General features: G+C 46.9%; 1 pseudogene; it reads right to left on the bottom strand.

Annotated features, from left to right (window-relative positions):
* Window positions 1-401: 401 nt before the first annotated feature.
* Window positions 402-1355, bottom strand: LOC138994713 (E3 ubiquitin-protein ligase NRDP1 pseudogene; annotated as a pseudogene).
* Between the last annotated feature and the right edge of the window lie 7491 nt (window positions 1356-8846).

The raw sequence follows: 8846 nt of genomic DNA, 5'->3' as shown, positions 1-8846 counted from the left end.
CAAGGTGTGGCTTGGCACGGAGGCCTAGTCCTCCCCAAGGACCTCGGTGACGGCCAGTTATTGGCTCGCTGTTTCTAGGGTTTGGGTCCCACCCTTACTATTTCTTTAGGATGCCACCTCCCCGAAGCTGCCCCCTCAAGGCTTAGAGGCAGCAGGCCTGCCTGCTTGGGGTCCCTGGTTTTGGAGGCGGGGAAGGAGGACAGATTTCTCCCTTCAGGCTGATCCTCTAGAGAAGGTGAACATGTTGGTGCTTTCTGCAAATGTCTGCAACCAGAGACCCTGGGCAGGAAATTAGATACAGGGATGGGGACTTTCCCAACAGACATCGTAGGGGGAGAAATCAGGCAAAAGAAGGGAATCTGGGTTTCCCACCTGACAGGCTCCTGACAGCCCGCCGACCCCTACATCTCTTCCACGCCGTGCGAGAAGATCATGACAAGGCCCGGCTGCTGCACCATGTCATCGCCCATGTGCTGGTTCTCACAGGCCATCACCACAACAGCCTGCTTGCCAGGGATGCGCTTGGCCACGTAGTTCTTATAGCACCGCCGGTTCATCTGTCTGGTCTCTAGGGTGGCCAGACCCTGGGGCCAGCTGCGCTCGTGGGCGTTTTCGATCAGCTCCGGGACGATGGAGGCGGGGCAGCCACTCTCCACCAGGGAGCGCTCGATGGCCGCCTGGAGGGCAGCGTCCGGGGTGGAGATCATCCCGCCCCAGCGGGTCACTCTGGCCGGCTGCAGGGAGTTCACCCACTGTAGGACCTCACCGCCCCCGCGGGTCTCCTCCAGGTGTTGCCGGTCGGGGCTGGAGCTGCGCCCTGCAGCCAGGTGTGCCTTCAGCTGCCGGATGGCTCGCTTCTGCTCCGCCAGCTGGTGCGCGTGGTCGGCCGAGGTCTTCTCCAGCTCGGCGATGCGCGCCTGCTGCTGCTGGACCACCGCGCGCAGGTGCGCGATGCGGCGGTGGCTGGGCAGCTCGTCTTTGGGCATCTCCAGGCCGTCGCCCTGTTCGCAGGTCACAGGCCGCCTTGGGTTGTGCTCGCAGTCGCTGAGGTGAGACCGGAGGTTGTCCAGCCGGACCACAGCACCACAGCCAAAGACCGCGTTGTCGCAGGCGATCTGCAGCTTGGACAGCATGTTCTGCAGGATCCGAGGCACCGGGCTCAGGTCGGCAGCCGTCACGACGCTGCGGTCCACCGGACACGTGTGCTGCTGAGAGAACCACTGGGTGATGCAGGCGTTGCAGAAGGCATGCTCACAGCGCGGGGCCTGCACGGGCTCCTCCAGGACTCCGCTGCAGATCGGACAGATCAGGTCTTCGTCGACATCCCCCTGGAAGCGGGTTACGTCATACCCCATGGCTCATCGCTGACAGCAGGCCCTTCCGGGTGTTGGGGGGCAGGTTCCCTGTTCACGAGGCTCCAAGCCCGAGGCCTCCACTCAGTGCCCCGTAACCGAACCTGTTGGCTCTTCTCCATCTGAAGTCTTCCTTTCCGGTCTGTAGCTCCATCGCCACGGGGATGGATGTGATGTCACAATCAGGAGCGCTCCCCTGGAAGCAGTCTGGGCGCCCTGTACCCCAGCCCCGCTGGAGCAGAGGCCGTTGCACTGGTGCTCATTTTAGTTATTTACTTTTTTTTTAGTTACTCATTTTAATTTCACTTGGGATTGCGTTAGAATGCAAACTTCTCAACATGATTTGTGTGTGTGTGTGTGTGTGTGTGTGTGTGTGTGTGTTAGGCCTCACCCGAGGATGTTTTTTCCATTGATTTTTTTAGAGAGAGTGGAAGGGAGAGAGGGAGGTGTGTGTGGGAGAGAGAGAGAGAGAGAGAGAGAGAGAGAGAGAGAGAAACATCGGTATGAGAGAGACACATCAATTGGTTCCTTCCTGCATGTGCCCCAACCAGGGCTGGGGATGTGCCCTTGACTGGGAATCAAAACCTCAACCCTAGGCACACTCATAGGTTGTTAGATTAGCTTTGAACTCAGAATGAATAAATAGAGTGAGGGGAGGAGAAAAGTGTTTTTCTTTAGTGATCTCAAAATCATCTAAGCCTGCACCTCTCCAAACTCCTCTTGGTGGCTGGTTGTATCTTTGAAGTTCATCAACCTGGTGCACGTTGAAGCTACTTCCGCCTCCTTCGATGCAAGATTGTCCCTAATCGTATTCCAGCCCCACACTTTGCTTTGTATTATTGCTATTTATTTATGCATCCCATGCAATATGGTATATACTTTGACAGCATTACATTCCCCAAAATATCTAGCACAGTGCCTGTCACTGAGTAAGCACATATAATTATTTGCTGAATTAATTTTTTTATTTTGTATTGCCATAGGTACTTTTTGGACCAACTTCTCTGACCCCTTGAAGTTCCTAAATCTCAAGTGTGTGTTTAGTTTAGCCTCGTTGGAACTATATTTATGCATGCACTGATATTTTTTTAAAGTAATCTGGTTTTGGACAAGTTTTCCTAATCGTTCTGAGCCTCAGTGTATAGCATGTAGGAATCAAAAATAACATACATCAACTAGTATAGGACCAGGCATACGGTAGTATTTAATAAATTGATGATCATCCATCAAGAAATTAGGAATTTTCAAGGTTAATTGAAAACCATGTTTTTTGATTATGTCAAAAAAAAATGTGCTAGTTATTTGTTAACAGCATTTGTTATTAGTTATTTCCTGTAAGGAAATCATAATATAAGATCCTTTCTTTAATCAGCTTTCTTGAGGTAATCCTATATAATGAAAGGCCAGGGACCATAAGCGTAATGACCGGAATGACCAATCGACCAGTCGCCATGAGGTGCATTGACCACCTCTCAGTCCAACCCCCCCCCACCCCCCATCCCCACCGCAGGCCAACGGGGAACCATAGGGAAGCGGGTGGGTGGCAGCAGGGCGGGACTGGGGACTGGCGAGCAGGGGATGGATCAGCGATGGTGAACGGGGAATCAGGGTGGGTGGCAGGAGGACCCGGCTGGCTTTCAGGCCGTTGGGATCCCCAGCTCTTCCCCGGCTGCTGGGGGCTCAGGCCTGCGGGAAAACGGGCGCTGGTGACTTCACTTCCATGCGCGCAACTGCTTGGGGGCTCAGGCTGGCAGGAAGGCAGGTGCCGGTGATTTCACCTCCATGTGCGTGTGTCAGGCCAGCCGCTGATGGAGCGCGCTGCCACTCCGGGCCACTCATGCGGGCACCACTGCAGCTGCTGCTGGGGCTTGCGGCGTTGACGGAAGCTGCAGGGCGCACCCGAGACTTACCCACCCCAGCAGCAGAGGTTCTGCCTGGGGACTGGCGAATGGGCAGAAGATGGCCCTGATCGCAGGCTAGGCCTAGGGACCCTACCCGCATGATTTCGTGTGCTGGGCCTCTAGTTTACATATGATAAAGTGAATCAATTTTCGGTGATAAATACATACAGCTGTGTGTGTAATCACCACCACAAACTGTAGAATATTAACAGCACTGTAAAGAGTTCTCTGACACCCCTTCTGCAGGCAATTCCATCCTTCCACCCCCAGACCTGGCAGCCACCATTTTGTTTTCTTCAAAAGATACTTTTTATTTATTAAGCAAATATTTATGAGGGTCTTCTATTTGGAAGTCCTTGAACTAGATTCTTCATAGAGATAAGTAAGGCAGTTTGTGTCCTTAAACACCTAAATCTGGCCTAATGTTATGTAATAATAGGGGACTGAATTTCAATACGATAATGCCTTCCAGAGAGGAATAGGAAGAAGATATATTGCAAATGCTTCCCTAACTTTTAGAACACAGAACAAAATCATGTACCTTCACAAATGCAACTAATTATGATTTCTTTAAAAAGGCACAAACATGATTGCTTGGTGTTCCAGATAATTATTACAAAGTAAACTTTAAAATTAAGTAACGTATATATAGGAAACAGTGCAGAAATCATAAGTGTCCAGCTTGATCTTTCTAGGTTATTTAGTGTGGGCCTAGACCAGCTCTTTTGGCTAATACAGTAAAAAAAGGCAACATCCTAAAGCCTTTTGGTTTAGATTGAATAATTACATCCTTGAAAGAAAGAAAGAGATAAGAGAATAATGTTCTGCAAAGGCTCACACAGAATTGTGGGGATAAGTTGTGAGAAAATGGATGGTGCATTAAAATTCATGAGGAAATGTGAATAACAAAGCGATTATTATGCAGGCTCAGGTTTTGGTAATACCCACACCCCCCCCCCCCTCCGCCCCCATCATTATAGAAAGACAAAATCATTATCATGATCTGCCATGTGTTTTTCTTTTGTTATTAGGTACTGGGACCGGCCTATGAAATGTTTTGTGTTACCCAGGGGAATGGTCACAGTGGTGAAGAATGGTGGTCGTGGTGCACGTGGCTACCTGTGGTCCTAATTCTTTAGACCAGAGAAAAGGAACAAATTAAAAAAGCAAGACAGAACGGCTGGGGGTGCATTTTCTTGTGACTACAAGGAACTGAGTCTGTTCTTCACCTAACTGGCCCATGCTTCATGTTTTACACCTGCCAATTCCGGAATAAACAGAAGTGGTATTTGCATTTGGAGCCTCCCTGGTCAGTACAATGGGGACTACAGTTAATTTCAAAAGGGGTAAAACATGTGACTTTAGAAAGGTATTAACACCAGCAGAAAAAGCAACCTGAAAAAAATAATATTATAAAAATTTGTAAAGTGGGGTCAAAAATGTACCACACTATATAATTCCAACATACAAAGAAAATATTGGAATGATTTTCTCTTGATTTGTTTAAACTGTTAAAAGTTTTTAATTTCAGTGGATATGTGTTTTTATTTTAAAATGTTTAATTTTATTATTTAAGAAAATCTGCTTTCATAATGTTTTCTTGTTTCATTATGGTTTCTATTATCTTTTTTTTTTAAATATATATTTTATTGATTTTTTACAGAGAGGAAGGGAGAGGGATAGAGAAGTTAGAAACATCAATGAGAGAGAAACATCGACCAGCTGCCTCCTGCACACCCCCCACTGGGGATGTGCCTGAAACCAAGGTACATGCCCTTGACCGGAATCGAACCTGGGACCCTTGAGTCTGCAGGCTGATGCTCTACCCACTGAGCCAAACCAGTTATGGCGGTTTCTATTATCTTTTAAATTTACAACGCACTGATAGCCCCTTTTAGATATCCCTATTATTTCTAGTTCTTGGGGTCCAGTTTTCCTGTTTGTTGGGGTTCCTGATCTTTCTCATGATGGCTTATTTCCTCATGGAATATGTAATTATTTTTTTTTTTGTGAGCTCATCTTCAGTAGAGGATGTCTGTTCTATGGAAACTAGGGGCCCAGGGCATGAATTTGTGCACCTTGAAAAGAACTATGGTGGGCACAGGGGCCGGTGTCGGCCCATCCTCTGCACCCCTGCCCGGCCCCTCCCACTGCAGCCCCCGTCCCGTCCGCCTCCACTCCCACGCGCTGATGGCGCTGACCCCGCTTGTATCCGCTGACTGCGTGGAGCTATTGGGGCCTGCACAACAGCAGGTGCAAGAGGTGGCTGCTACCCTGATCGCCCCTCAGGTGCAGGGGGAGGTGGAGAAGCCCTCAGGGGCGATCGGGGCCAGCAGTCACCACTTGCATCCACTGATGGCACTGAGTAATCAAGGCGGGTGCTGGGTGCCAGCAGCAGGTGTGAGCAGCAGCTCTGGCACCAGCAGCAGGTGCGAGCGCTGGGTGGGACCGCAGTGCTTGGGAGCAAAGAATTTTCAGTAACCACCAGAGGCTCACCCTGATGACAGTGACCAGTGCCCCGCCTTGGTCTGGCGCCCCTGCTCACCTGCTCCACCATCCCACCACGGCCGAAGCCTGCCATGTTCCGTGCTGTCACCTGCTGCCAACGCCTGCCATGTTCTGCGTGTGCCCCCTGGTAGTCAGTGCACGTCATAGCAACCGATTGTTCAGTTGTCCTGCTGTTTGGTCTATTTACATATTAAGGTTTTATATATATATATAGACTAGAGGCCCAGTGCATGAAAATTCATGCACTGGAGTGGGGGTCCCTCAGCCTGGCCTGCCCCCTCTCACAGTCCGGGAGCCCTCAGGGGCGGGAGGCGATCTGGTGATCAGGGGAAGGTGATGCCTCATCACACCTCTGCTGCTGCCACTGCTGCCACTGCTGGCAGTGCAAGCCTTAGCCGGCCCTGGTTACCTGAGCCTCGGGCGGCCCTGGGAAGCTGGGCAGCCGTCATCCAAGGCTTGCCTGCACCTCAGGCTGGCCCTGGGCAGCTGGGAGGCTGAAAGGACTGAGGGACTGTGGAGGCAGGCACGCCTTGCCGCATGCCTGCCACCCCAGCGGTGCTGAGGGGACAGGGCGCTGTCATCTTATGGCTGTGGGCGCCGCCATCTTTGAGGGCTTGACAGCCAATTAGCATATTCCCTCCTTATTGGCTGTGGGTGCCACCATATTTTAGGGCAGGACAGTCAATTAGCATATTCCCTCCTTATTGGCTGTGGGCGCCGCCAGCTTTGCAATGACGTGAGGGTCAATTAGCATTTCCCTCTTTATTAGATAGGATCTCTTGCACCCTGATGGTGTCCTCACAGGAGACTGCCCTCACAGAACAGTTCTTTATTTTCCTGTAGATTTGCATTGCCTATTTGTTTCTAGCATCTAGATATTCCTATTTCTTATATTTTATCAAGAGTATGTATGTTTTTTTGTGTAAGGCAAAACTAGATTTAATTCATTCCGGTTGCTAAAAGTTCCATGAGGTAAAAAGAGGAATTTGTTTGCCTAATTTACAATTAAATGAAAAGAGATCTAGCTCATTTAAAGTAAAAATGATGGCACCTGTGCAAAGTCTTAGAATTATCAACTACAATCTCAGCATTTTAGCAATCCCTAGATTACTGAGACCAGTAACCCCTAGATTTGTTTTCTTTGTCTACATCATTCTACATCATATTTCCTTTCTGTGTGTGTAGTTACTTTGTGATGAGACTTGTGAACCTAGTGGCGTTAGGTAAAGCTTAGAGGTATTTTGTAAGAATTGGGTTTAATTTTGCTCAGTCAAATTTCATGTACTAGATGGCAAAGCACTGAAAATGAAATTTTAGCCCTGACCGGTTTGGCTCAGTGGATAGAGCGTCAGCCTGTGGACTGAAGGGTCCCGGGTTCTATTCCAGTCAAGGGCATGTACCTTGGTTGCAGGCACATCCCCAGTAGTGGGTGTGCAGGAGGCAGCTGATCAATGTTTCTCTGTCATCGATGTTTCTAATTCTCTATCTCTCTCCCTTCCTCTCTGTAAAAAATCAATAAAATATATTTTAAAGAAAAGAAAATGAAATTTTAGATAAAAGCCTACTGATGCAACAAATATCTATATTTAATAAATAGAAATAAAGTTAGTGACACATTCAATAAGGAGGCCACCAACAGCTGGTAGAAAGAGCAGTGGCCTGGAGGTTTGGAAAGCTGGACCCAGTGCTTTTCTCTGCCTTTGTCTAGTCCGTGGTCGGCAAACTGCGGCTCACGAGCCACATGCGGCTCTTTGGCCCCTTGAATGTGGCTCTTTCTAAGCCTTAGGAGTACCCTAATTAAGTTAATAACAATGTACCTACCTATATAGTTTAAGTTTAAAAAATTTGGCTCTCAAAAGAAATTTCAATTGTTGTCCTGTTGATATTTGGCTCTGTTGACTAATGAGTTTGCCGACCACTGGTAGCTGAATCACCTGGGCATGTCACTGAGGATCTTGAAGTCTCAATTTCCTCATCTCTCAAATGGGACTGGCATGCTCTACCGTTTAACATCCCATCATTCTAGCTATAGTAGTGCAGAGAGAGTGCCATTTGAAAATGCCTCAAAATCCCGACACCGTTGAGTGAAATAAAATGAGAGATAGAAGAACCAAGACACAAATTGCTTTTTTAATACTTGGGTGTAATATTGGAAAAATAAATATTTGGATTTCAAAAAACTCTCAGACTCTCAAAAGATGTATCACAGATTTTAACTGTATAATTTAAGTGTAAGTCACTTCCTTTGCTAAATTTTTCCCCTATGAAGAAATGCTGCTTGAATAATTGCATATATATACAACTTTAACCCATACCAAAAAAAAAGTCAGTTCAAAATGGATTAAAATCTAAATGTAAAATCTAACACTGAAAACTCTAAAAGGAAACATCTTTGTGACCCTGGATTAGGCAAAAGCACAATCAAAAGGAAAAACACTGATAATTTGGACTTCGTCAAAATTAAGGATTTCTTCTCTTTGAAAGAGAATTAAGAAAGTTAAAAGACAAGCTATAGACTAGGCCAAAATATTAGCAAAGCATGTATCTGATAAAGGACTTTAATCCAGAATGTATAAGGAACTCTCAAAACTCAGTAAGAAAATAAACAACCCTTATCTCCCACACACAAGTTGTCAAAAGATTTGAAAGGATACTTCACCAAAGATATATGGACTGCAAATAAACACCTAAAAGGATGTTTAACGTCAGTGTCATAGGTATATGCGAATTAAAATCACAATGACATACCACCACTACCTAATAAAAAGGGTTAGACAAACAAACAAACTGACAACACCAAGTTTTAGCAAGGATGTGGAGCCATTGGAATTCTCGTACATGGCTGGTAGAAGTGCAAAATGGTCCAGTCTCTTTGGAAAAACAGTTTGGCAGTTTCTTATAAGTAAATATACACTTATCACTCAAACCAGCAATTCCCCTCCTAGAGAAATGAAAATGTATGATCACCTAAAACCCTGTGTCTGAATATTTACAGTGACTTTATGCATAATCACCAAAAACTCGAAATGATATAAATGTCCTTCAGCTAAGGAATTGATAAATTGTGGTACATTCATATAATGGA

The sequence above is a fragment of the Myotis yumanensis genome, unplaced genomic scaffold, assembly GCF_028538775.1.
Source record: "Myotis yumanensis isolate MYYU_CA2020_CCGP unplaced genomic scaffold, mMyoYum1.0.hap1 SCAF_16, whole genome shotgun sequence".
Lineage (NCBI taxonomy): Eukaryota > Metazoa > Chordata > Mammalia > Chiroptera > Vespertilionidae > Myotis > Myotis yumanensis.
The sequence above is the reverse complement of the archived record's forward strand: the minus strand, read 5'-3'. Positions and strand labels throughout refer to the sequence as shown.